The sequence below is a fragment of the Macaca thibetana genome, chromosome X (genome assembly GCF_024542745.1).
Source record: "Macaca thibetana thibetana isolate TM-01 chromosome X, ASM2454274v1, whole genome shotgun sequence".
NCBI classification, from domain to species: Eukaryota; Metazoa; Chordata; class Mammalia; order Primates; family Cercopithecidae; genus Macaca; species Macaca thibetana.
Window position 1 is genome coordinate 128,683,727 of NC_065598.1, and position 22,995 is coordinate 128,706,721.

Sequence of the window (22,995 nt, forward strand, 5' to 3'; positions counted from 1 at the left end):
CCACAATTTTATTTTAGGAATTAATTAGGTATCCACTTAAGGTAGGCATTAAGCATTTCTAATTCTAATTAATTGATTCTAAATGATCACTTTTTAAAAGCACAATCAAACTGTTTTGGTCCTATAAAAAATATGGTGGTTAATTGTGGCTTTAAAAAGCTGGACTACATTTTAATGCTCAAAGTAGAAGCTAAATATTTTGTAAAATGATAGTAATGCCCCAAAAAATGAAACTACATTTATGGTTTAGTGCCTCTATAATCTTGTTTATATCACCAAATACAAGTCACAACTGTCAACAACAACTACCAGCTGCCAAGTTGTTGGATGTTATGCTTGAGGAATGGGGGAAAGGAACACTTTTTGTATTTTTCTGGCTTTTGTCTCTGATAAGAAAGTGGAAACTTTGACAAAAATATTGAGTTGCAGTATTTTAATACAAAAAACAGAACTGCTTAAAATAAAACAATTAAGAAACCGAACCACTAAAAAAAAAAAAAAAAAAATTGCTGGGCGTGGTGGTGCACAACTTTGGAGGCTGAAGTGTTGAGCCCAGGAGATCAAGGCTGCAGTGAGCTGTGATCACACCACTGTGCTCTAGCCTGGGTGACAGAGTGAGACCCTGTTTCAAAACAAAAACTAAAACTAAATATATACTTTGGACATATTTTCATGTTAGGACACATGGAACTGTCTTGTTCTTATTTCTCTGTATGGCTCAATAATAACTTATTTATCCAATACCTTACTGATTAACAATAATTTGTAATATTTTGTTAATATAAACAATGCTGCAGAGAACATCCTCGTATACTGATTTTCACACATTTGCATTTACATCTATAAAGGATAAATTCATAGATTTGAGTCAATTTATATTTCTAATCCCAAATTATGAAGTACAAAGAATAATGAACACTACCATATTTTTGCACAGCACTTTACAAAGCAGTTTCATATCACTCAGCTCATTTGAACTTCTCAACCACACTGTGAAGTTGAGAGGTAGATAGGGCATTATCTCTTTATTACTGAAAATTGCACAACTTCAGAAGATACTAATCTCGTTCTATTAGATGTCCCCGTCCATGATACAATGTATCTGCCAATATTAAGGACATACTTTGAAAAACATGCATGCTAACAGAGGAGGTCAGGAAATCTAGTTCTGACATTCATAATTAAATGTCATCCTCTGAGAAGGAAAATATTTTGTAGCAAAGATGCTGAAGAGTACATTTGATTGCATTTCTTCTAAAATGATAGCTTAACACATTCAGATTATTTAACTTTAAAAGTTAATTCGTGAATACACAGATCACCAATCATCAAATACCAATTGCCTTTGGGGGCTGTTTTAAAGAGACATAAAGGAACATTCTTTATCTGTTGGGAATCAGCTCACTACTAGCCTCCTCTTTTATGTTCATATAATGCGGTCTGTTTAAATATCATCCACCTTCTGATGATACTACCAACTCCATCTTCTCTTCTTTAACTCCTACTGATGCCTGAAGCAGAGACCCTATTTGCAGATAAAGAGGTAAGGTTCATTATAAATCTTCTGAAATGAACTTCAGGAATGTGTCCCTAGAGACATATCTTTGGTCTTTTTTATATCAAAGCTTGCCAGCCACTTTTATGTCCACTCCTATAAAACAAGCGTCTTCCTGAAGCTACTTATTCTCATTGGAATAGTGTAAAGACATCTGCCAACTTAGCGATTTTGCCCCGTACTCCAGCTTCCAAAACTATTATAAATATTAAATCAAATTAGTCCCACAGCTGATTCTTTGTGGTCCTACTGTATTAATTTCGCCATTCAGAAAAGTGCCCCTTTAGCTATGTATTTTTTAAAATTTCTTATCTCCCAGCCATGGATAAAGAGCCAGGACTAAACACTGCTCCCTGATCCCACAGTGACTCCATTTTTAAAAGACAGTTTTGGGTTCAAAAGCTTGCCAAACTTTTTGAAAGTTGAAATAGCATCTACTGTTCTGCTCTATCCATGTGCTATTTATTTATTTTTTTTTTTTGAGACGGAGTCTGGCTCTGTTGCCCAGGCTGGAGTGCAGTGGCCGGATCTCAGCTCACTGCAAGCCCCGCCTCCCGGGTTCGAGTAGCTGGGATTACAGGCGCCCGCCACCTCGCCCGGCTAATTTTTTTTTTGTATTTTTAGTAGAGACGGGGTTTCACCGTGTTAGCCAGGATGGTCTCGATCTCCTGAACTCGTGATTCGCCTGTCTCGGCCTCCCAAAGTGCTGGGATTACAGGTGCTATTTAAATTCTCAAAGGACTCTCGCAAATTAAGCATGGATTCTGGTTACAGAAGTGTTGGGAATAGCTGCCCTGTGTCTTAGGCCTAAAACTTGCCATTATTGCATCTACTTCACAAGGCAGTAACCAAAAGTCCTGGTCCAACTGATGCTTATAGTTGCTTAAGTTTAGTGGCACTATTTAAAAACTCTGTGTTCTTGCACTATCCTTTAGGTATCTTGATACTTCTCCCACAGCTCTCAATACTTTTTTGCTTCTCATGTCTCTATCCTTTGCTCCTTAGCCAGACAAAATATTGAACCAAATTTTAAAAGTAATGAGTGTTAGAATGAAATACTATGAGCACATTAATAGGGCAAAGTAGATCTGTATGTGTTGATATGGCATCAAGTACGAGACACATTATAACAGATACAAGTAGCAGCACCCGCGGTGAAAATGGGTCTACATTTGCATTACTCTTATACACTCTATACATGTTCAAATATGCCCAGAAAAATTTTAGATGGATACATAAGAAAATGATAAGAGCAGTCACTTTCAGTGAGTGAGAATAGGGAGATGCTAGTGAAATCTTATTTTTTTTATATCCTTCTATATTTTAAAATATTTTTTACCATGACCGTTTTTAATCTTTATAATAGTTTAATATATAATGAATGAGATTTTATATAGTTGTTAATTAAAATGTTTTTCCAGCTTTCTTGAGGTAGAATTGATAAAAGTTAAATACATGTACACTTCCAATATGATGTTTTGACATATGTACTCATTATGAAACAATTATGCCAAACCAGCTAATTAACCTATTCATCACTTCACATAATTATCTTTATTTTTGTGGTAAGAACATTTAAGAACTACTCTCTTAATGAATCTCAAATATACAATATAATATTCTTTAATATAGTCACCATATTATACATTATATTAACAGGCATTAGTTGTTTTAAAGGCAAAAGAGAACAAAACAATAGAAAAACAAAAAGTGGGCCCGACTCACATGCACATCTCAGGGCCTCTGGGAAATCCTTCCTGTTAATAAGAGTTATGTTGGCCATCACCAATGTCCTTCCTCAAAGGTGCTTTCTTATGACAGAACACATATTTGGGGCAATGTTCACAATGTCACCCTTGAGTTTCTTCAGACCTTAAGTGGTTGACATCAGGTCACGAACTCAACTTTGCTAGGTTAAACATAGCCCACATTGGCTGGGTGTGGTGGCTCATGCCTATAATTCCAGTACTTTGGGAGGTCAGGGTGGGCAGATCGTTTGAGTCCAGGAGTTTGAGACTTACCTGGGCAACATGGTGAAGCCCCATCTTCACAAAAGACACAAAAATGAGCCACGCATGGTGGCGTGTGCATGTAGTCCCAGTCCAAGCTACCCAGGAGGCTCAGCTGGGAGGATCACTTAAGCCTGGGAGGTGGGGGTTGCAGTGAGCCAAGATCAAACCACTGCACTCCAGCCTGGAAGACAGAGTGAAACCTTGTCTCTCTTGTTCTCTCTCTCTCTATATATATATCCCATATATTTTATTTTATTTTTTTTTATTTTTGAGATGGAGTCTCGCTCTGTTGCCCAGGCTGGAGTGCAGTGGCTGGATCTCAGCTCACTGCAAGCTCCGCCTCCCAGGTTTACGCCATTCTCCTGCCTCAGCCTCCCGAGTAGCTGGAACTACAGGTGCCCGCCACCTCGCCTGGCTAGTTTTTTGTGTTTTTTAGTAGAGACGGGGTTTCACCGTGTTAGCCAGGATGGTCTCGATCTCCTGACCTCGTGATCCGCCCGTCTCGGCCTCCCAAAGTGCTGGGATTACAGGCGTGAGCCACCATGCCGGGCCCTATTTTCTACTCTTCAGTGAGGTAACTCCAACCTACCTATTTCAAAAAGACAGTATATCAGTGAGGATGTGAACATGAATGTAAATTATCAGTTGTATCCTCCCTCAAAACAGAGGCAAAGAAGTTATCCAAGTTCTCACTACCTTTTCCTGTAGATGCCTGAAGTCCTCACCTGATGAGAATTGAGGGCCTCCCTGAACCACCCTGAGTCATGCTGACCTCACTGCCCTCGCATTGAAATGTATTGTGGGCACTGCCCTGAGTTGCTAGTGTTCCTTTTATGTATATTCCATTTGCCACTCCATGTACTCTGTGAGGTCTTTGAAGGCAGAGGTTTGGTTAGTTGTTTTTGTTTTTGTTTTTTTAAATCACCCAAAGCACCTCATGGTACTTATACTGTCAGTTACTGAGTGCTTTCTCTGTGCCAGATACTGTTCGAAGCACTGAAGAAAAAGAAAACATGTACTTAATCCTCCTGACTACCCTATTGGCAGCTGTTTTTGCTGCTGCTGAGGCACAGAGAAGGTAAGTCACTTGCCTAAAGTCACACAGCTTGTCTGCAGCAGAGCTGGAGTGTGAACTTTAAGAATCCATCTCCAGTTGTGTGGGTTCTTAACCACTATGCTGGTCTTGCTTCCCTAGAGAGAAACAATGTCGACTAAATATTTGACATTTCCTCACCACCCCGCTCCATTGCTTCCTTGTAGGAAACAATGGATGAGCTGCTTATAATGGTCTTCAAGGCTCCCAGCAGCATCGCCACAAAGCTCTCTTGGCCTACTCAGCAAGATTACTGGACTTGCCCTTTAAGAGGCCCTGGAGAGAGCCCTGTGTGTGGGGTTTCTTCTCTTACACAGAGATCTGACAGTATGGCTATTTAATAGCCATACTTTGGGAGGCCATGGTGGGCAGGCCAAGGCTATTCAGTGACATACTTGTGTTCTTGGGAGACAAGGTGTTGAAGTTAGAGAAATAAATAATCCATCACCATCACCATCCATGCCACTAGACACATACCAAAGACTATTTAAAGATTTCAAATGCCTAAGGACAACAGGAAAACAAATACAGGATAACAATGTCTTAGTGCATCCCTGCCTTTGTCACCTTGGCTACAGCAAGGAAACATGTGTGATGTGCCCCTGGGGAATTTCATGTAACATGCGTGCTCTGAGCTTCAAGCCCAGAGGGAAGTCAATCGGTGAAGGGTGCCTCGGCAGCTTTGCATTAATTCATTAATTCAGCATTTCATTTTCTCAGGCTAGCTCTGTGCCACTGGAGCACGTGGTTCATGACAGGCCTTGAATGAGGAGGAGCCAGCGTGGCCCCAATTCTTCTTATCCACAGACTGCTCAGAGTGTGTCAGGAATGGGGACACTGTTGGCCATGGGGGATTGTAATGATGGGTTAGCTACTTAGTAATACTCATCTGTAATTAAATTAATTGTCCTCCTCTGCAAAATGCTGCTTCTCTACTGAAGCTTTGACATGGTTCTGGCAATGAATACTAGCAAGTGGAGGAGGAAAAATAAACTGAGAGATGTTCCTACCTCCCAAATCTAATATTTTCTTAACTGGACATGCTATGTAGCATGTTAGAAGTGTTACCTTACATGCGGCATCTTCTTTATCCAGTTTGGTATCTGTTTAGCACAAAAATGACTGTCATAATACTAAGAAAATCCTATTTGTGAAGTGAAAAGGGGGACATGCTTCTGTTCAGGAAGATTGTTAGGGATTGGGGAGGGGGTTGGGGAGAGAGGGAAAAAACCTGCGCAAAAGCCATAAAGAGAAAAGGAACCTCATTAAAACAGGACATCTGGGCATGCTTGTCTTGGGACAGTTGAAGCAAAGAGAGCACTTGTAGAAGAGGAATAGAGTCAAACAAGCGTAAAATAGGCGATCTTTTCTTCTCATTTCTGTTCTGGCTGAGGCAGCAATGGCGTAGTGGAAGGAAATCAACAAATTCAAATGTAGATCATTTGAAATGGAAGCACTGTCAGAGATCATCTGATCCAATCCACTCACTGTGTAGATGAAGAATCTGATACCCAGACAGGGTTTTGTAACAACACATACATTTAGTATCACAAGTCCCACATTTAGAAGAAATCCCTTTCCTTAAAAGGTCCCTCAAGCAGATCTTGCTGATTTTTGACACTTGCTAGTACTGATTTAGGACAAGGGAACTGCTAGAAAAGTCACTTTCCTTCTTCCCTTAAGTATCAGAATGGTTCCAAGTGCTTGAGAGCCAATCAGAAGGACTAGGTCCCCACCAAAAAAAATTTGATTTCACAAAAGTTTAATACGCTGCCCAGCTATACATGGCTAAAAATAAGTTAGAGATCTCACATTCTCAGAGCGCCATCTTATGGACAAGCTTCAGTATTGCACATAATCCCTAACTTCACCTGTTTCTTTGGAACCCATTCTAGTCACAACAATCACTGTGGGAAAAACTGGATAATTTAAAGAGCATAAATAGCTTTAAAGACAAACCATAAAACAGGGTAGAAAAACCATCCTATTAAGAGGCCTAAGAAAATGTCCTTTTCTTTATCCATGATACAGTGTTAATTTACATAAATGCATGGTAAAATAAAGCAAAGGTGAAAAGAGCTGAGATTTGTAAATGTGCTTAATAAAGACAGAAACAATTAACTTCTCTTTATTTATGCACATATCTAAATAAAAATGTCTTTCTCCTTCCTGGCTGTCCGAGGATAGACAGCCATCATGAACAACATGGTAACTATCTGAACTACAAAGTTCATGACCAACCGACTACTTCAGGGGAAACAAATGGTCATTGATGTCCTTCACCCCAGGAAGGTAACAGTGCCTAAGACAGAAATTTAAGAGTGCCTAAGACAGGAAAAACTAGCCAAAATATACAAGACCACACCAGATGTCATCTTTGTATTTGGATTCAGAACTCATTTTGGTGGTGGCAAGACAACTGGCTTTGGCATGATTTATGATTCCCTGGATTATGCAAAGAAAAATGAACCCAAACATAGACTTTCAAGACATGGCCTGTATGAGAAGAAAAAGACTCAGGAAAGCAAGGAAAGGAACGCAAGAACCCAATAAAGAAAGTCAGGGGGACTGCAAAGGCCAATGTTGGTGCTGGCAAAAAGCTGAAAGAGTAAAGGGCTGCAATGATGTTATCTGCAGCCGTTGTGGATTTTTCATGAAAGCATTTATAAACTAAAAATTTTCATGTGAAAAAAACGTCTTTCATAATTGTTTGCATAGCAGTACTACTTCAGAGCCAATGTTAAGCTAGGAGGGTGCTAGAAACAGATATATCCACTTTACTCCAAGAAGTACCTGTGTTCTCCAACAACAGCCTTTCAGAAATTACAAGTAGATTTCAGTAGAAAGGAAGCAAAATCTAGGAAAGAAACCCAGGGGATGTAAGCCTATTTCCTTCTTTTTCTTTTTTTTTTTTTATTATACTTTAAGTGTGCCGGTTTATTACATATGTATACATGGCCATATTGGTTTGCTGCACCCGTTAACTCATCATTTACATTAGGTATTTCTCCTAATGCTATCCCTCCCCCATCCCCCCATCCCATGTCAGGCCCCGGTGTGTGATGTTCCCCGCCCTGTGTCCAAGTGTTCTCATTGTTCAATTCCCACCTACGAGTGAGAGCATGCGGTGTTTGGTGATGTAAATCTTTTTCTGTATCTCAGTTAGTAGCCATTAGCTATATGAGAATAACTGCATTAGAATTCATTTACAGCGCAGTCTCCAACCTTACTTTGAGGAGGGACTAAAAGATTTGTCTCAGTACATAATCAGGAAGCCACTGAAACCCAGAGAAGCAAATAATATTTTTCAGATGGTGAGGAAAGAGTGAGAAGTTAGTATCACCCACTACAAGGAGAAGAGTCTGTGGCTGTGGGGAACAGTCCTCCAGCAGAAAGGGGAAGGTAATGAGAAAATGCTTGAGATGAGGTCACCTGAATGTTACTCTGAAGAAACCAACTTTGCAGAAGAGGCTAGAGATAAAGAGAGAGAAAAGTAAATAAGCACAGCAAAAGTGATTCTTGTGAGAATTGCAAGCTAGGCAGAGCCCAAAGTGTATGCAAGCTGGTGAGAACTAAACGTGGCGGTCAGGACACTAGGCCAGAGCAGTGTCTCTCTGATGGCTGTCCTTGAGGGGAACATACAAATGAGGAGAGGGCTCCAACTGTGTTTAAAAACAGAGAAAGAAAAAGGTGTAATTCAAAGCTCAATAATCGGGGGTGGGGAATAACAGAACAAGGAGGTGTGGTAGAGACTTCTTATTCAATCACCCCAAACTCATTTACCAAGTCCTTCTAGTCCAGAGAACTAGGACCAGACATTTTCTTGTTCTACTCAAGTTAAACCAAAAGGACATGATCTTTACCTGGTGTTTGTTTGGTTGTTTGTTTTTAAGATGGAGTCTCACTCTGTCTCCCAGGCTGGAGGTGCAATGGCATGATGTCAGCTCCCTGCAACCTCTGCCTCCCAGGTTCAAGCAATTCTCTGCCCCAACCTCCCAAGTAGCTGGGATTACAGGCACATACCACCATGCCTGGCTAATTTTTGTATTTTTAGTAGAGACAGGGTTTCACCATCTTGGCCAGGCTGGTCTTGAACTCCTGACCTCATGACCCACCTGCCTCGGCCTCCCAAAGTGCTGGGATTACAGGCGTGAGCCACCGCACCCGGCCTCTTTACCCATTTTTAAGTTATATTTTAATTGATGAAAATATCAGGGTTGGAAAGGACCTTTGAAGTCATTCAGCCCAATATTCTCCTCTTACAGAGGGGCAAACCGAGGCCCAGAGGCCAAACAACAGCAACTGAAGTTATTATTGGCATCACTGCTAGGGAGACAGGAATGAAGCTGTTACCTCCCCCAAACAGAATAGCAAAGAACAAGGGGGCAAGGAACTAGTCACATACCTCAGCAACATGAGGGCATTGTATGAAGGTCACTGAAGTTCAAAATAATGACCAATAATTGTTGTAAGACATTAAGTTCAGTTAGGCAGTCATAGTTTACTGAGGCAGCAAGTACATAATACATTTTAGAGAGACAGAGTTATGTGATGGAAAGAGCACTGGCCTTGGAGTCAGAGACATGGGTTCAAAGCTGGTGCCCCCACCTGCTGTGTGACTTTTGACAAATAATTAAACCTTGCTGAACTAGAGTTTCCTCATCTATAAAATAGGAATAATGCCACCTGCACTGTTTTGAGACTTGATATAATGAATTTTAGCAAATTGAGATAACATGTGCTTAAAACAATGCTAGGCACATAGAAAGTTCTATATGAGGGCTGCTGTTATTATTTTTATCACATGAAAGCACCACACACAGAATCTCAAATGCAGTAGATGTTCAATAAATGTTATTTGAGAAGAATCCCCTGCTAGGCATGGTGGCTCACACCTGTAATCCCAGCACTTTGGGAGGCAGAGGTGGGCGGATTGCTTGATTCCGGGAGTTCGAGACCAGCCTGGGCAACATAGGGTGACCTCGTTTCTACATAACTTAAAAACAAATTAGCCAGGCATGGTGGCCCATGCCTGTGGTCCCAGCTACTTGGGAGGTTGAGGCAAGAGGAGCACTTGAGCCCAGGAGGTTGAGGCTGTAGTTAGTTATGTTGGTGCCACTGTACTCCAGCCTGGGTGGAGTACAGGAAAATCAGTCTCTAAAAAAATCAAAATAAAAAATAAAAAAAGAGCTTCCTGAGAGAGAAGAAATAAACCTTGCAACGAATAGCCAAGGGAAGCTTCAAATCCCTTCATCCCCACATTAAGAACTTAAGAAACGGAAGAGTATCAGTTCTCTTATTTTTGTCCTCAGTAAAGTATGGGTCAAGGCATGAGTAGGAATGGTTTATCATCAGGGAAAATGGGCAAGGGAAAAAGCACTGGAACTTTCTTTGCCATTGCGATTGAGCAATGATGTGTGAATGGCTGGCACTAAGCATTTAAGCCTAGCTGAGAGGAAGTTTTTAGCAGAGGTGCCCTCCCAAACCTTCCAGGAGACAGGGCATCATCTGAAGGGGAAATGATCAGAAAGGACTTCAAATGGTTCGAAATTAATTTTAGTTCACAGAAGAACTAATCATTCACCTGTGGCCCAGGGCAGCCCTCCAAAGTTTCCCGAGTGACCAGTTTTGGGCGTCAGAAGCCTGTTCCCCTCCCTCCTTCTCCCACAGTTCATATTCCTCCTCTCAGTGATAGAAAATATTCTGCTTCCACTTTGGATAACTGTCACAAGTAACGAATTAGATGACTCTTGAAAATGCCCACATGCTTTTTCAAATCTGTCTGTTCAGAATGCTGCTTTGTTTGTCTCCGGTCCCTGCAGGGCCCACAACAAACATCCATTCTTTAATGTGGTGATCTTCAAATTGAAGAACAGGACTCTCAAAGTCCACCTAAACAATCACTCTTAACTGACTCCAGACACGTTTGGGAGAGAGGCAAGTCTGAAACCAGAAAAAGTGCGCCTGGTGGGTTTTTTTCTTGTGTGGCATTTCTAGAATATGCAGTAAACAGAGAAAAGACTCCTCAGTGTTCTTTTGGATGTCTGGCTGAACTGTGGTTAATAAATTGCCAACTATCAGCTTCAAAAAACAAACTTTTCATGCAAATAGGTACTACCTATACACTTGAAAAGAAAGCTAAACATTCCTGCCACTGTTTTCTGTCAGCTCCTCTGGCCTTAGCCACAGTCACTTCCAGGCCTCAAACCTTCAACCTGCGGAATTAGCCCTACCCAGATCCCGAGCCAGTAGTGACAAGGGCAGGAAGGTGTTAGTTTAACTGACTCACCTGTCAGGCCCCAGGCTCTAGAATTAGTTTTGCTCCTCCAAGCCAGTATTTCATGTTTTTTTGAGTGAGCCCCGGGTGTTCAGGTATGACTTCCTCTTGCCAGCTGTGTTTTCCTGGGCAAAACTCTGTCCTGGGGCTCTTGTCTGTATTCATTTCTAGGCCCACTCCCTTACCCAGTACCTGGCACCCAGTATGCACTCAATAAATGTCTACTGAACTGACCTGAGATAAAAGGCCTCATCCAATGCTCAGTTTGTGTGATGGAGACTCTAAACTATTCTGCCTAATCCTTGTCAACCTGTTGTCCCTGAGGCCTTTCCCCCAAATCTGCAGCCACTGACTGAGGACCTACGTTACACTGGGCCCTTCGATGTAAATCTGTCAATGTGTCCCACCTGCCAGATCACACCATTTTAGAAACCAGGGGTAACCTAGAGAACAGCAGAGTTCCTTTTCTATACTCCACTGAGTGTCATCATCTATTCTACACTTACCTATTAAGCATCTACATAGCCCTGTTCTCAGCCACAGAACATTAGTAGTTGGAGGTCCTGAATTTTCCAATGTTCTGGCCCACTAATTCCAGCCTGGACTTCATGAACCAGAATTTAGTTTCTGCCTTGGCAAACCTGGTCTTCAGAAAAGGAAACATCCAACTGATGACTGTGTTGGATTCCCACTGCAAACTGGTGATTGAGAGTGTGTGGCCGTATTGCTTCATGAGACATCTATACAGCCACACCATCCTACATCACAAAATCCAGAGTGCTGGCACAAGGGGGCTGCCGTGGTTGGTGGGAGGGAAAAGAGACTACCAAGAATAAGGTAGCTAAGTGTTAGATTTGTCCAAGAACACTGGCTGGTCTTGTCTGCAGAGAGTAGAACTCCTCTTTCTATAGTCTTCCTAAACTCATGTCCAGAGTTGGAGAACCAAGGCTGCAGCAAGAGCCCTGAAGCAGCAGAAAGAAACATATTCACCAAGTCTTTGCCTGGTGGAAGCACGTGGCCATGGTGGGCATGGGCAGAGACACTGGCACAGGGGAAAGAGCCTATCTCTGCCAGTGTCCATATGTCAGGACAGCTCTGCACTTGGCAGGCCCAAGCCTTGCCCCACCACTCTCAAGTTGCCAGCAATAACATAACACGAAAGAATAACAAAGGGGGAGAAAAGGTGAACTGAAGTGTAAACTACCCCCACTCCAACTGCCCTGCTAGCTGCAGGTGCCCTTCACTGCTCAACTCTTTGCACCTGCTTTCCTGCTAGAACAAGTGGCCTATTGTGTGAGGCTGTACACATGGAGGTGCTAAGCAAACAAGAAATGACTCTTCTGACCATAAAGTAGATGGGATTCCAGGAAAACGTTACTAAGCCAAATAAAAGTGATTGTAAAGCACTTGGTAAAATATAAACTGCTGCATAAATACTTAATAAAAGCTCACAGCCATGTACACAAGGACAACTAGGTCAAAATTTACCCAAGCTCTCTAGCCTGGAGGGTGTTGGAAAGGGTGAAAGTTGTCTCTCTCCCTTTGGTTTTCTTAACCACTTTGCATTACTTTGCTCTTACCTGCCCTTCAGCCCTTGGCACTCCCCCGATGTCTCTCTCCTGTCACTGATATATCTCTGTGGTTAGAGGGCTTCTAATTTTCATTCAGGACAGTTGTGTCAAATATTATTGGGAGCAACAGACACTGAATTCCATACTTTTTTCTGTTCAGAAGCCCCATCGGAGTTATGCAGTGCTATGGGGGAAACATTTTCTTTAAGGTCTAATTATGTGAGTTTCACCCAAAACTCTCCAACATTAGAAATTGAGAACAACAACTCTGACATCTCAAACAGCCAACCTACCTGCTCCCCTGTAGCTCCAATAATACCTGGAGGAGTAAAATGAAGAGCTCACTGCGGTCCTCATGAGAATGATTATACCCTGGGGCTCCTTTTGAATCACTTTCACTTTGGTCTACTTAGGAAGGCATCAAATTCAAAGTCATTAAGGTGGCTTTATGGTGTTCCCTTTCCTTTCACATTCCCTCCCCCATCAAATATCTTTGTTATAGGATCTCATAGCCCGTTAGAGGTGGAAAGTGCTTTAGAGGTGATTTTGTCAAATTCCTTTATTTTGCAAGTAAAAGAAAAAACAGAAGTGCAGTGACTTGTGCAAGGTCACACAACAAGTTCACAGTAGAGCTAGGACTCAGGTTGGACTCTCAGCCTAGGGCAAAGGTTTTTTGTTTGTTTGTTTGTTTGTTTGCAAGGACTCCAAAGCGCCACAGGGGATGCACAGGCAATGACTTTATTATCAGGGGCATGTGAGTACGGGAGATTAAATGGAGAATTAGCCTCAGAGGCAGGTGAACGCCATTTTCTAGCAAGGGGTTGAAATATCTCTAAGAAGAACTCCTTCTTCCAGGGGATGCCGCCTTACAGACTTGAGAGGACATGAGAGCAGAGAAGCATGGTATAAGAGGCAGGAAATGTACGTCTACTCTCATGGACCAAGACTGGGCAGGGAACAAGGGAAGGATAGGGTATAGCATTATAGGCCAGAGAAAAGCTGGACAGAACACTCATTCCAGGTCTGCTGGATGAAGAGATTAAACCAAGCTGAGGTCAGGATTTCCACCAAGAATAGGAAGAAGGTGAGAAGGCTTTAAACCTTGCAGGAGAGAAGCCAGGCATTTGACAGGCAGGACAGTGCTGTGGGTAAGGGATGGATTGGATGGGTTTGAAGCCCATCTTGCTGTGGCCTTTGGTAATTTGCTCAATGTCATCAGTAGAATCAGTAAAGTGTGGGTAATAATATTGTCCGCTTCAAAAGGCTGTTGTTGAGAATTAGTCAATGCATACAAACTGCCTAGCATATTGTGTGGCACTTGGGAAGTTCCACAGAATGGTTAGTTACTACTATTATTAGCCACTCTACTGTTTGAGTCCTGCTTTCTGAAGTCCCACTGTACCCTTAGACAGAATTTAAGAGAGCAAAGGGAAGAGGACAGTGATCAAAATGCATCAGGGAGGAAAAGGTAAGAGGAGTTAAAAAGCAAAGACAGAGAAACCAACAGAATGTGTGAGCTGCAGCTCTCCCAGCTCTCCTCCACCCCTTCAATGTATGTAAACCCCCATGACTGCATCTTTTCCCTATATTTTGTAGCTGCAAGAGTCATAGGTACCGATAGGTAACCAACCACCCCAGTTTGCTGGGACTGAGGGGTTTCCTAGGACTTGGCAAAAGTCTAAACCTGGAAAGTCCTAGGCAACCTGGAAAAAGTTGATCACTGTAGGGGCCAGAGGGTGTTTGCTTGTTGCTGTTATTTGTTTTAACCAGAGAGCAGGGCACTGCTGCTAGATGCTATCCACTGGGGTTTGAAAAAGCTGGGTTATCCAGAAGCCATGTATAGGATTTTTTAATGGTATTTTCTTCATGCCTATAAATGAAAAAAAAAAAAATAGGAGTTTCTTAAATAGATAAGTTTCTCCAGGGGAACATTAGCCAATTTGAGGAGGATGGTCTTTAGCAGGACAGTCACACAGCAATAGCCTCATTATCAATGATTCCTATTTGTATGCTTTGATTCTCTGACACATGCTATCTTTCTCCAAGTTCAATTCCCAGCATTGTTATTATATGTGTTTGAAAGTAATAAAACTGCATTTACTTTAAAATGATCTGTCACTCAGACTTTTCATTAATTTAAACTGATGCCACCAATCTCTCAAAGTATTTCCTTATCCAGGGCCAACTGGTTTAATTCAGCATCATGGGCTGATTTGTTTAAAAATAAAATTCGTGGGGATAGGTGGATTTGCTTAAAACTTTTTTAGGCCGGGCGCTGTGGCTCAAGCCTGTAATCCCAGCACTTTGGGAGGCTGAGATGGGCGGATCATGAGGTCAGGAGATTGAGACCATCCTGACTAATGTGGTGAAACCCCGTCTCTACTAAAAAAATACAAAAACCTAGCCGGGCGAGGTGGCAGGCACCTGTAGTCCCAGCTACTTGGGAGGCTGAGGCAGGAGAATGGCGTAAACCTGGGAGGCGGAGCTTGCAGTGAGCTGAGATCCGGCCACTGCACTCCAGCCTGGGCGACAGAGCAAGACTCTGTCTCAAAAAAAAAAAAAAAATTTAAAATAATATTCCTCAAGTCCTTGAGAGACGTACAGAGAGAGATACTCAGGAAGCTGCTAAAGGGTCCATGTTTGTAAAGAGAGCCCACTAATGCTGTGTTGATTACCCAGTGTTCCATTTATTCGGGATAAAACCTCCCCCTACATCTGATCTACTCTTCTACACTAACATCTAGTAAACGGAGGGTAATTTATAATTTTCAAAAACATCTCATATGCATTTTCTTATTGGAGCCTCATAGCAACTCTTTGAGGTAGGCAGGGGAGGTATTAATTTTACAGAAGGAGAAAACAAAATAGAGTTTAAGTAATCTGCCTAATGGTACAGTGATACCATGGGAAGCTAGGCCTAGTACTAAGGTCTGTTACCCGCAACTATGTCTGTTGGTTCATCCAACGAATTCAATATACATGTATAGAGAGTTTACTCTACAGCAGGCACAGCTAAGCAATGAGGTTTTATAGACGTAAGACACAGTACTACTCTTTTTTTTTTTTTTTGAGACAGGGTCTCACTATGTCACCCAGGTTAGAGTGCAGTGGTGTGATCATAGCTCACTGCAGCCTCGACCTCTCGGGTTCAAGCGATCTTCCTGCATCAGCCTCCCGGGTAATTGGAACTACAGGCACATGCTACCATGCCTGGCTAATTTTTTGTATTTTTGGTAGAGATGGGGTTTTGCCATATTGCCCAGGCTGGTCTCAAACTCCTGAGCTCAGGCAATCCACCCACCTCGGCCTCCCAAAGTGCTGGGATTACAGGCATGAGCCACTGCGCCTGGCCCACAGTACTAGTCACTAAGGAGCTACTAGAAGATTACAGACAGACATGTAAAAGCTCTCAATATAGTGTCACTGGGGACATGCTAGAGAGAAGATGAGGTGCCAGCAAGCCTTAACCCAGACAAAGTTGTGGACAGGAGGATTCAGGGTCCTCAGAAGAGATGATGTTAAGGATAAGTAGGGGTAAGCTAGCCAATGGTTTTTTTTCTAGCCCATTCTAAGATGGTCCTTGTCTTAGTGCTCCCTAATAGTATTTGGAATTAGCTTTTCAGCATGAGTTCTTACATAGTGCAATCCTCTATGCATCCCTCCAACCCCAAACTGCTGTATCCCTACCTCAGGTGGGAACACCTTACTTTGGCTCCTGCTGAACAGGTACTCATCCCACCTCTAGGCCCGAAGCTGTGACTAGAAGCAAAGAGAACAATGACAAAATGGGCCAACAAGTGGCTCAAACCAAGAAAAAGTTCATTTGGGTAGTTTTTAAGATTCATCTGACCATGTGGATCACTAAGATCTGAGGGGGCAAAAAATAGGAAGCTCCTGTGACACTGGAGTTACAAATTAAAACAAATTTCCTTTCACAGGGAAATGAAACTACATTATAAAGGAGACAAACCCATGGATCAAAGCCATACTCACGTAAAAGAATAAAATTCATTGGCTTGAGAAATTGGGAAATCATGACTCATTTTAATGATCTTTCTCCTTTTCTACAAAGGCTAACTCAAGGGTGACAGAAAGGACTTTAGAGCACTGAACAACTAGTTTTGACCTGCAACTAGACTCATCATGGTTTTTAATGTAATTTAGGAAGATTGCCTGAGTTAATCTCTATAAAGCAGTAGTAGGAGAAATGGTTTAAGATGTTTTTGCTGTGAAACAAGATGCTGAAGGTAAGAAGGTCAGCCTAGTGCATACCCTTAGATGCAAATAACTCTCACTTGATCTTCAGTGGACTCAAATGCCCACCATTTGCACCAACCAGGACCAAGGATTAGGATTTTTGCTTTTGCAGAAAAGAGAGGAAATAACATAAAAATCAGAGGGGGGTAGGTGAGGCTGTTCCTGAAAAGTTAAGAATGGGTTATTGAAGGGAGCCAATATCAGGCCTATCTCCCAGTAAAGATCTTCAAGGGCTTTTTAATAGGTTTTTTTTTTTTGGAAGAACAGCAATAATAGCTACCATTTTTGAGAACCTAACTGTGTTCCAGGTACTATACTCCGTACTTCACAATCTCCTGGAATCTTTTCAACAAACTGTTAAGGGAGAAACTATTAACTCCATTTTACATGTGGGGAAGCTGAGGATCAGAGAAGAGGAGCTAATAGGTAATAGAGCAGGCATTCAAACCCAGGCTTTGCTGACTCTAAAGTTGTAAGTTTAAACACTTTAATACACTGCCTTACGTTGCCACATAACTCTACGTGCTTTTTGTTAATCCCTCAACTGTTCGGCTACATTTCTATCAGTAAAAAATCATCAGAGAAACTCAAACAAGATTTTGTACTTGCTGAAGTATAGGAAGAAAGAGCAAAAAATAGGAGAGCTAAATTTCTTTCAAAGAAGCCACCAAGAGCTTGTACCCTAGGGAAAGAACTGTGCCAGTAGCAGCAAAGAAAGTGACACCTGCCAGTCATTTCCTGTGGCCTGTGGAACAGAAAAACCACCACCACAATCCAACGATCACAATCACAACAATGACAACTGCCAGAGGTGTTCTAAGAGCAGGGCCACTAGCAGGAAGCTCCCAAGAAAAGAGGCTTCCCTAACATACCTTTCCCTGTGCTTCACACTCCAAGTCCCAAGAGTCCACTTTCACTGATGCTCAGTGATTGACTATCAGAAATAAACTTTCTGAGTCAGAGAAATTGGACAAAAATGTTTCAGGGGAGTGTTACTGTTTGTGGAGGTCAGAGGTATTCTGATGAAGTGACATTGATAACACTAAAAGAAACTTACCAGGGAAACATCAGGACACTTATCATACTCAGCAGCCTTGTTTCAATCATTATTCAACTTACATGCTCTCTGAGGGGTGAATATAAAGTCATGACAGATTTCAAATTTGTATAAATCTACCAGAATGTATGCAGCCCAAAGGTTTTTGCAACAATTATGCTGACATCACTCAAAACAATTCTTGCTGGGCATGGTGGTACATGCCCATAATCTCAGTTACCTAGGAGCCTGAGGCAGGAGGATCGCTTAAACCCAGGAGTTCCAGACCAGCCTGAGCAACATAGCAAGACCCAGTCTCTACAAAAAAATTCCTGGAACTCCTCTTTGGAAACCCCATTTAAAGCCAATATAAATGTCAGAAGAAGTAAACAGCCGTATTATTTTATCCTCTCCTCCAAATGAACCCCAAATGGTATAAGCCTGCTTAATCAGCTACCTCATTTAGCAGTTTGGTTCCCAAAGACTCACAGTATTTCCCTCAAAAAAATCCAGTTTACCTTTATGGGAAGAAACATGGCCCACACCTCTTCACCCTTACTCTGGACATTTACATGGGCTGCTCAACCATGGTATAATGGTAATGACAACATCAACACCAGCTATCAATTATTTAAGTGCCTATGTGCCAGAATTTATCTTCACAACGGCCCTGCAGAGTAGGTATCACTACTCCCATCTTATAAATAAGGTAACAGAATCTCATATTAAATGTTCTGCCCAAAGCACACAGCTGGTGTCTGAACCAGGATTAAAATATCCATCTGGGGCTGGGCGCGGTGGCTCATGCCTATAATCCCAGCACTTTGGGAGGCTGAGGAGGGCAGATCACTTGAGGTCAGGAGTTTGAGACCAGCCTGACCAACATGGTGAAACCCTGTCTCTACTAAAAATACAAAAATTATCCAGGCATGGTGGCACGTGCCTATAATCCCAGCTACTCGGGAGGCTGAGGCAGGAGAATCGCTTGAATCCGGGAGGCTGAGGTTGTGGTGAGCCAACATCGTGCCACTGCACTCCAGCCTGGATGAAAGAGCTAGACTCTGACTCAAAAAAAAAAAAAAAAAAAAAAATCCTTCTGGATCATTCTAAAGACTGCACTCTTCCCAATATATATTAATCACCAAGTGTATGCTTCCTAACATTTCAGGGTCTTCTCACTGAAGACCTCAGCCCGCACCACTGATGATCAACTGGCTGAGAATCAACAACTTGTAGACGGCAGGGATCAGCCATAAACCCACAAGGCTTTTTCCAAAGAGGAGGTAGAAAAATTATTTGGAAGACTGGCAGCATCAGTGGAGTTCATCTGTCACTTACCAAGGCACTACCTTTGAAGGAGGCAATAATACTTAAGGGGCAGAGAAGCTCTAGTATGTCAATTTACTCATTTCTTAAAAGCAGATATATTTCTTCCTGGTTCCATCTCCTAAGCCTTCCAGGCTAAAATAGAAGACTTCTGATTCATGGAGCAGTGACAGTAAAAGGAGACAGGCCTTATCCAACCACCAGAATCACATTTCCAAGAGGAAATTAGGAGGTGATGTTTATTTGTTGAGGGTGTGGATATGCTGGGACCTGTTTTGGAGGCCCCCAAATGCTCTTCGTATCACAAAATGATCCAACTGAGCTCAACAGAGGCTGGCATTGTATACTAATAGGACACAATCTGCTTAAAGTAATAAGCTATCCAGTATTCAACAGGTTGTCTATAGACATATCAGTGTTGAGCCATGAAAATGTCTCTTCCTGCTACTTAAGACATGACAGTCAACCAAGTCTAACGCATCCTGAATGGAGCACACTGTATTAAGCCATCTGTCAACAGGATAAGCTGTGTTTCTCTCACTCAATTCTGAAGGTAAAGCTACTGTGTATGACACCATAATCTTAAGGGATAAATGTTACTGTATTGCCATGAGAGTATGTCCTGATAAATAGCTGTCACTAAAGACCACATCTAAGATAAATCGCTGCTGAAAAATATTCCAATCTAAGTCCATAGTGAGATTATTACATGGGGGTACTCTCCAAACTGATCTGTTCTGCCTTACCAGGATTTAAAAAAAGTCATAGCTGCCATAAATATTTCATGCTATATCAAATTAAGTCATTTTCTGCATAATCCATTTCTCCTTCAAAGGCTTTCCAAGAACAATCTTGACTTATCTAAGGCAAGGTAGAATATGTAAACTGCCATACTAGCAAAGCAACGTTATACTTCAGTGTGTTCATTCTTGGGCACACACTCAGGCTAACTAGCAGTTCCCCAAATTGGAAAAAATGAAGTGTCATGTTTCTGCTCCTGGGAAAACTAAAGTAGAAATGAAATCCAAAAATGTCTTAGGGGGACCAGGAACTGTGGAGGTAGATAGTGATAAATCAAATACTGAAGCCCTATTTGTCCCTCTCTCCTTCCCACCAGCGTTTCATAAGCAGAGCCTCCTCCAATATAGGGGTAAAGGAAGAACTAGCCATGAGAAGAGAGAGCTGGGAGGTTGAAGACTATGTCTCAGCTTCTAACTCTCAAATCATCATGACAGTGGCCGAGAAGAGCTACTGAGTCTCACCTTCAGCATGACTTTAGTCTGGCTTATGCCTGAATCAATGGACTTTAGGACCTGACTCAGTGCTACTGAATATTATTTCCATTCTCCATTGTTTATGTTTTTCTGTACCCTCTTCCTCTTGGCTCTGTATGTTATTTATTTATTTCCTCATTGATGTTTGCATTGGCTATCCTATATTTAAAATTGTGTGGATACTGCCTTGGTCCTTTTGGAGAAAAGCCACACTATAAATTAAAACAACAACAACAATAACAAATAATAATAATAATAATAACTTATTTTAGCATGAGAGCATGGGGACGATGTATAGCAAGTGCTGCATACCACTGGCCTGTTCTGACATGACTAGAATGAGATGTGCATGTTTTATATGTATGCGTGAGTATATATGCACTTTAGAATATAGGTCTTTTTTTTACTTAATCTCTTTATTACCAGATTGAAGATTCTGAAGGTCTTTCCTTGTTTCCATGTAAACCAGTGAAAGACTTTTTCGTATTAGAAATTTTTAGGTACAACATACACTACTTGGGTGATAGATGCACTAAAATCTCAGAATTCACCACTACATAATTGATCCATGTAACAAAAGCCCATTTGTACTCCAAAAGCTATAGAAATAAAAATTAAAGAAAAGAAAGAACTGTGCCCCCAACCAAATTCTTCAATACATACTGTGTTGTTAAAATAATTGCATTATAAAAGCAGAATCAACTATTCTCCCTTGTCTTTCCTAGATCATAGGGGAGAAAAGAAGCTATTTCGGTCATTTAATTGTTTGTATGATTTTACACATCTCATGAATTGGGTGTTGATGGTTCTCTCATATTCACTTCAACTTGCTGACATGCCACAGTCTATCCTTCCAACCCAGCAGAAAGGAAAGAAAAATGTTTCCTTACTGTGCTTTTCTGAAACATCCAGAAGGTTTTGAGACAACGGACAAAACTCTGAGAATTAACACAATTGCTTTGCATATTCCCAATTCTGCCTTCTCAATTAAGCAGAGAAATCCTGAAGAGGCATTAGAAACATTGGAAGACTTGTCTGGTCAGTGGAAATAAGAGAATTCAGAGTGTGTGTGTGTGTGTGTGTGTGTGTATAATTTCTCAGGTGAAATGAGAGGTAAGATTGCATAAGATAAAGAGGAGGCAGATTCACCACAACTTACCCCTGCAGATCTTAGGGAGTTTATTTAGTAATGCCAGCTGCCCCATGTAAGAGTGTCAGAGTCATCATGAGAGAATTAAAGATGAACATGCATTTATAACATAGTTTTTTTTTTTTAAGAAATGGGGTCTTGCTGTATGCCCAGGCTGGACTGAAACTCCTGGGCTCAAACAGTCCTCCTGCCTTAGCCTTCTGAGTAGCTGGGACAACAAGCACGTGTCACTACGCCCAGCTCCGATTCATAATGAACAGAAGTGGCTATGTAGAAACTGTCAGTCAGAGAACAGCAATATCCTGGAGCTGACATCTGGAGCCAGGCCTATCTGGCCCAGCAACATGATAAAGGGGTAGCATGAGCAGCTCCAGGTGAATCACAAAGGGAACTAAGGTATCATGCCACAAAGTAAAGTACAAGTAGCTGTCTATGCAGAGTTGATAAGTCTCAAAGTCACTAGGGAAATATAAACCCCTATGGGAGGTGTGCTAATTGTAGGAGAGGCCAGCTGACTACAAACAGAAGGCTGAGACAAAGACTCAGGGGAGAATCATTGCAAAGGATTACAGAGATGAGGTCTGGTGATAGGCTAGCATTTAGGTTGTGCTCAAAGATGATGGGGATGGGAGGCCTATAGGTTTGGCTGACCTGTCTTCAAGGATAAGGGTGAGCTAAGCTGAGTGCAGAGGTAGTGAGAGAGATCTGACAGAGAAGTAGTTGCTCAGAGTTTATATAAAAATGGATAAAAACTGATGAATGGATAAACAAAATACGCTATATACATGCAATTGAAATATTATTTGGCCATAAAATGATAAAGTACTGATATGTGCTACAACTTGGATAAACCTCAAGAACATAATGCTAAGTGAATGATTCAATTTATATGAAACCCTTAGAATAAGTAAATCTGTTGTGACAGAAAGCAGATAGTTGCTTGCCAGGGGCTGGAGGAAAGGGGAAATGGGGCGTGCCCATTAATGTACAACAATGTTTCCTTTTGGAGTGATGAAATGTCTTGGAACTAGAGAGAGATGGTGGTTGTATAACATTGTTAATGGACTAAATGCCACTGAATGGTACACCTTAAAATGGTAATTTTGTCATGCAAATTTTACCTCAACACACACACACACACACACACACACACACTTGCGTCTGCACACACACACACAATACACATGGATGGGGCCTCTGTTGTGATACCTCTAAGAGGAGCTCTCCCTGGATTGCTGGGGAAGAGATGGGTTGATTTTCTTTTTTTGTTTTTGTTTTTGGTTTTTTTTTTGAGACAGAGTCTCGCTTTGTCACCCAGGCTGGAGTGCAGTGGTGCGATTTCGGCTCACTGCAAGCTCCGCCTCCCGGGTTCACCCCATTCTCCTGCCTCAGCCTCCCAAGTAGCTGCAATTACAGGCGTGAGCCACCGCGCCCGGCAGAGATG

General features: G+C 41.8%; 3 protein-coding genes and 1 pseudogene across 6 annotated transcripts in view; 3 read left to right on the forward strand and 1 right to left on the reverse strand.

Moving 5' to 3' along the window:
- The window catches only part of HPRT1 (hypoxanthine phosphoribosyltransferase 1), a 1,139,661-nt gene that overhangs the window by 301,767 nt on the left and 814,899 nt on the right, over positions 1-22,995 (forward strand). The gene's annotated exons all lie outside the window — the stretch shown is intronic.
- CCDC160 (coiled-coil domain containing 160) overlaps positions 1-22,995 on the forward strand; it is an 820,286-nt gene that overhangs the window by 243,663 nt on the left and 553,628 nt on the right. The gene's annotated exons all lie outside the window — the stretch shown is intronic.
- GPC3 (glypican 3) overlaps positions 1-22,995 on the reverse strand; it is a 455,763-nt gene that overhangs the window by 123,216 nt on the left and 309,552 nt on the right. The window lies entirely within an intron of this gene.
- On the forward strand, positions 6,857-7,272 carry LOC126946699 (40S ribosomal protein S24-like; annotated as a pseudogene).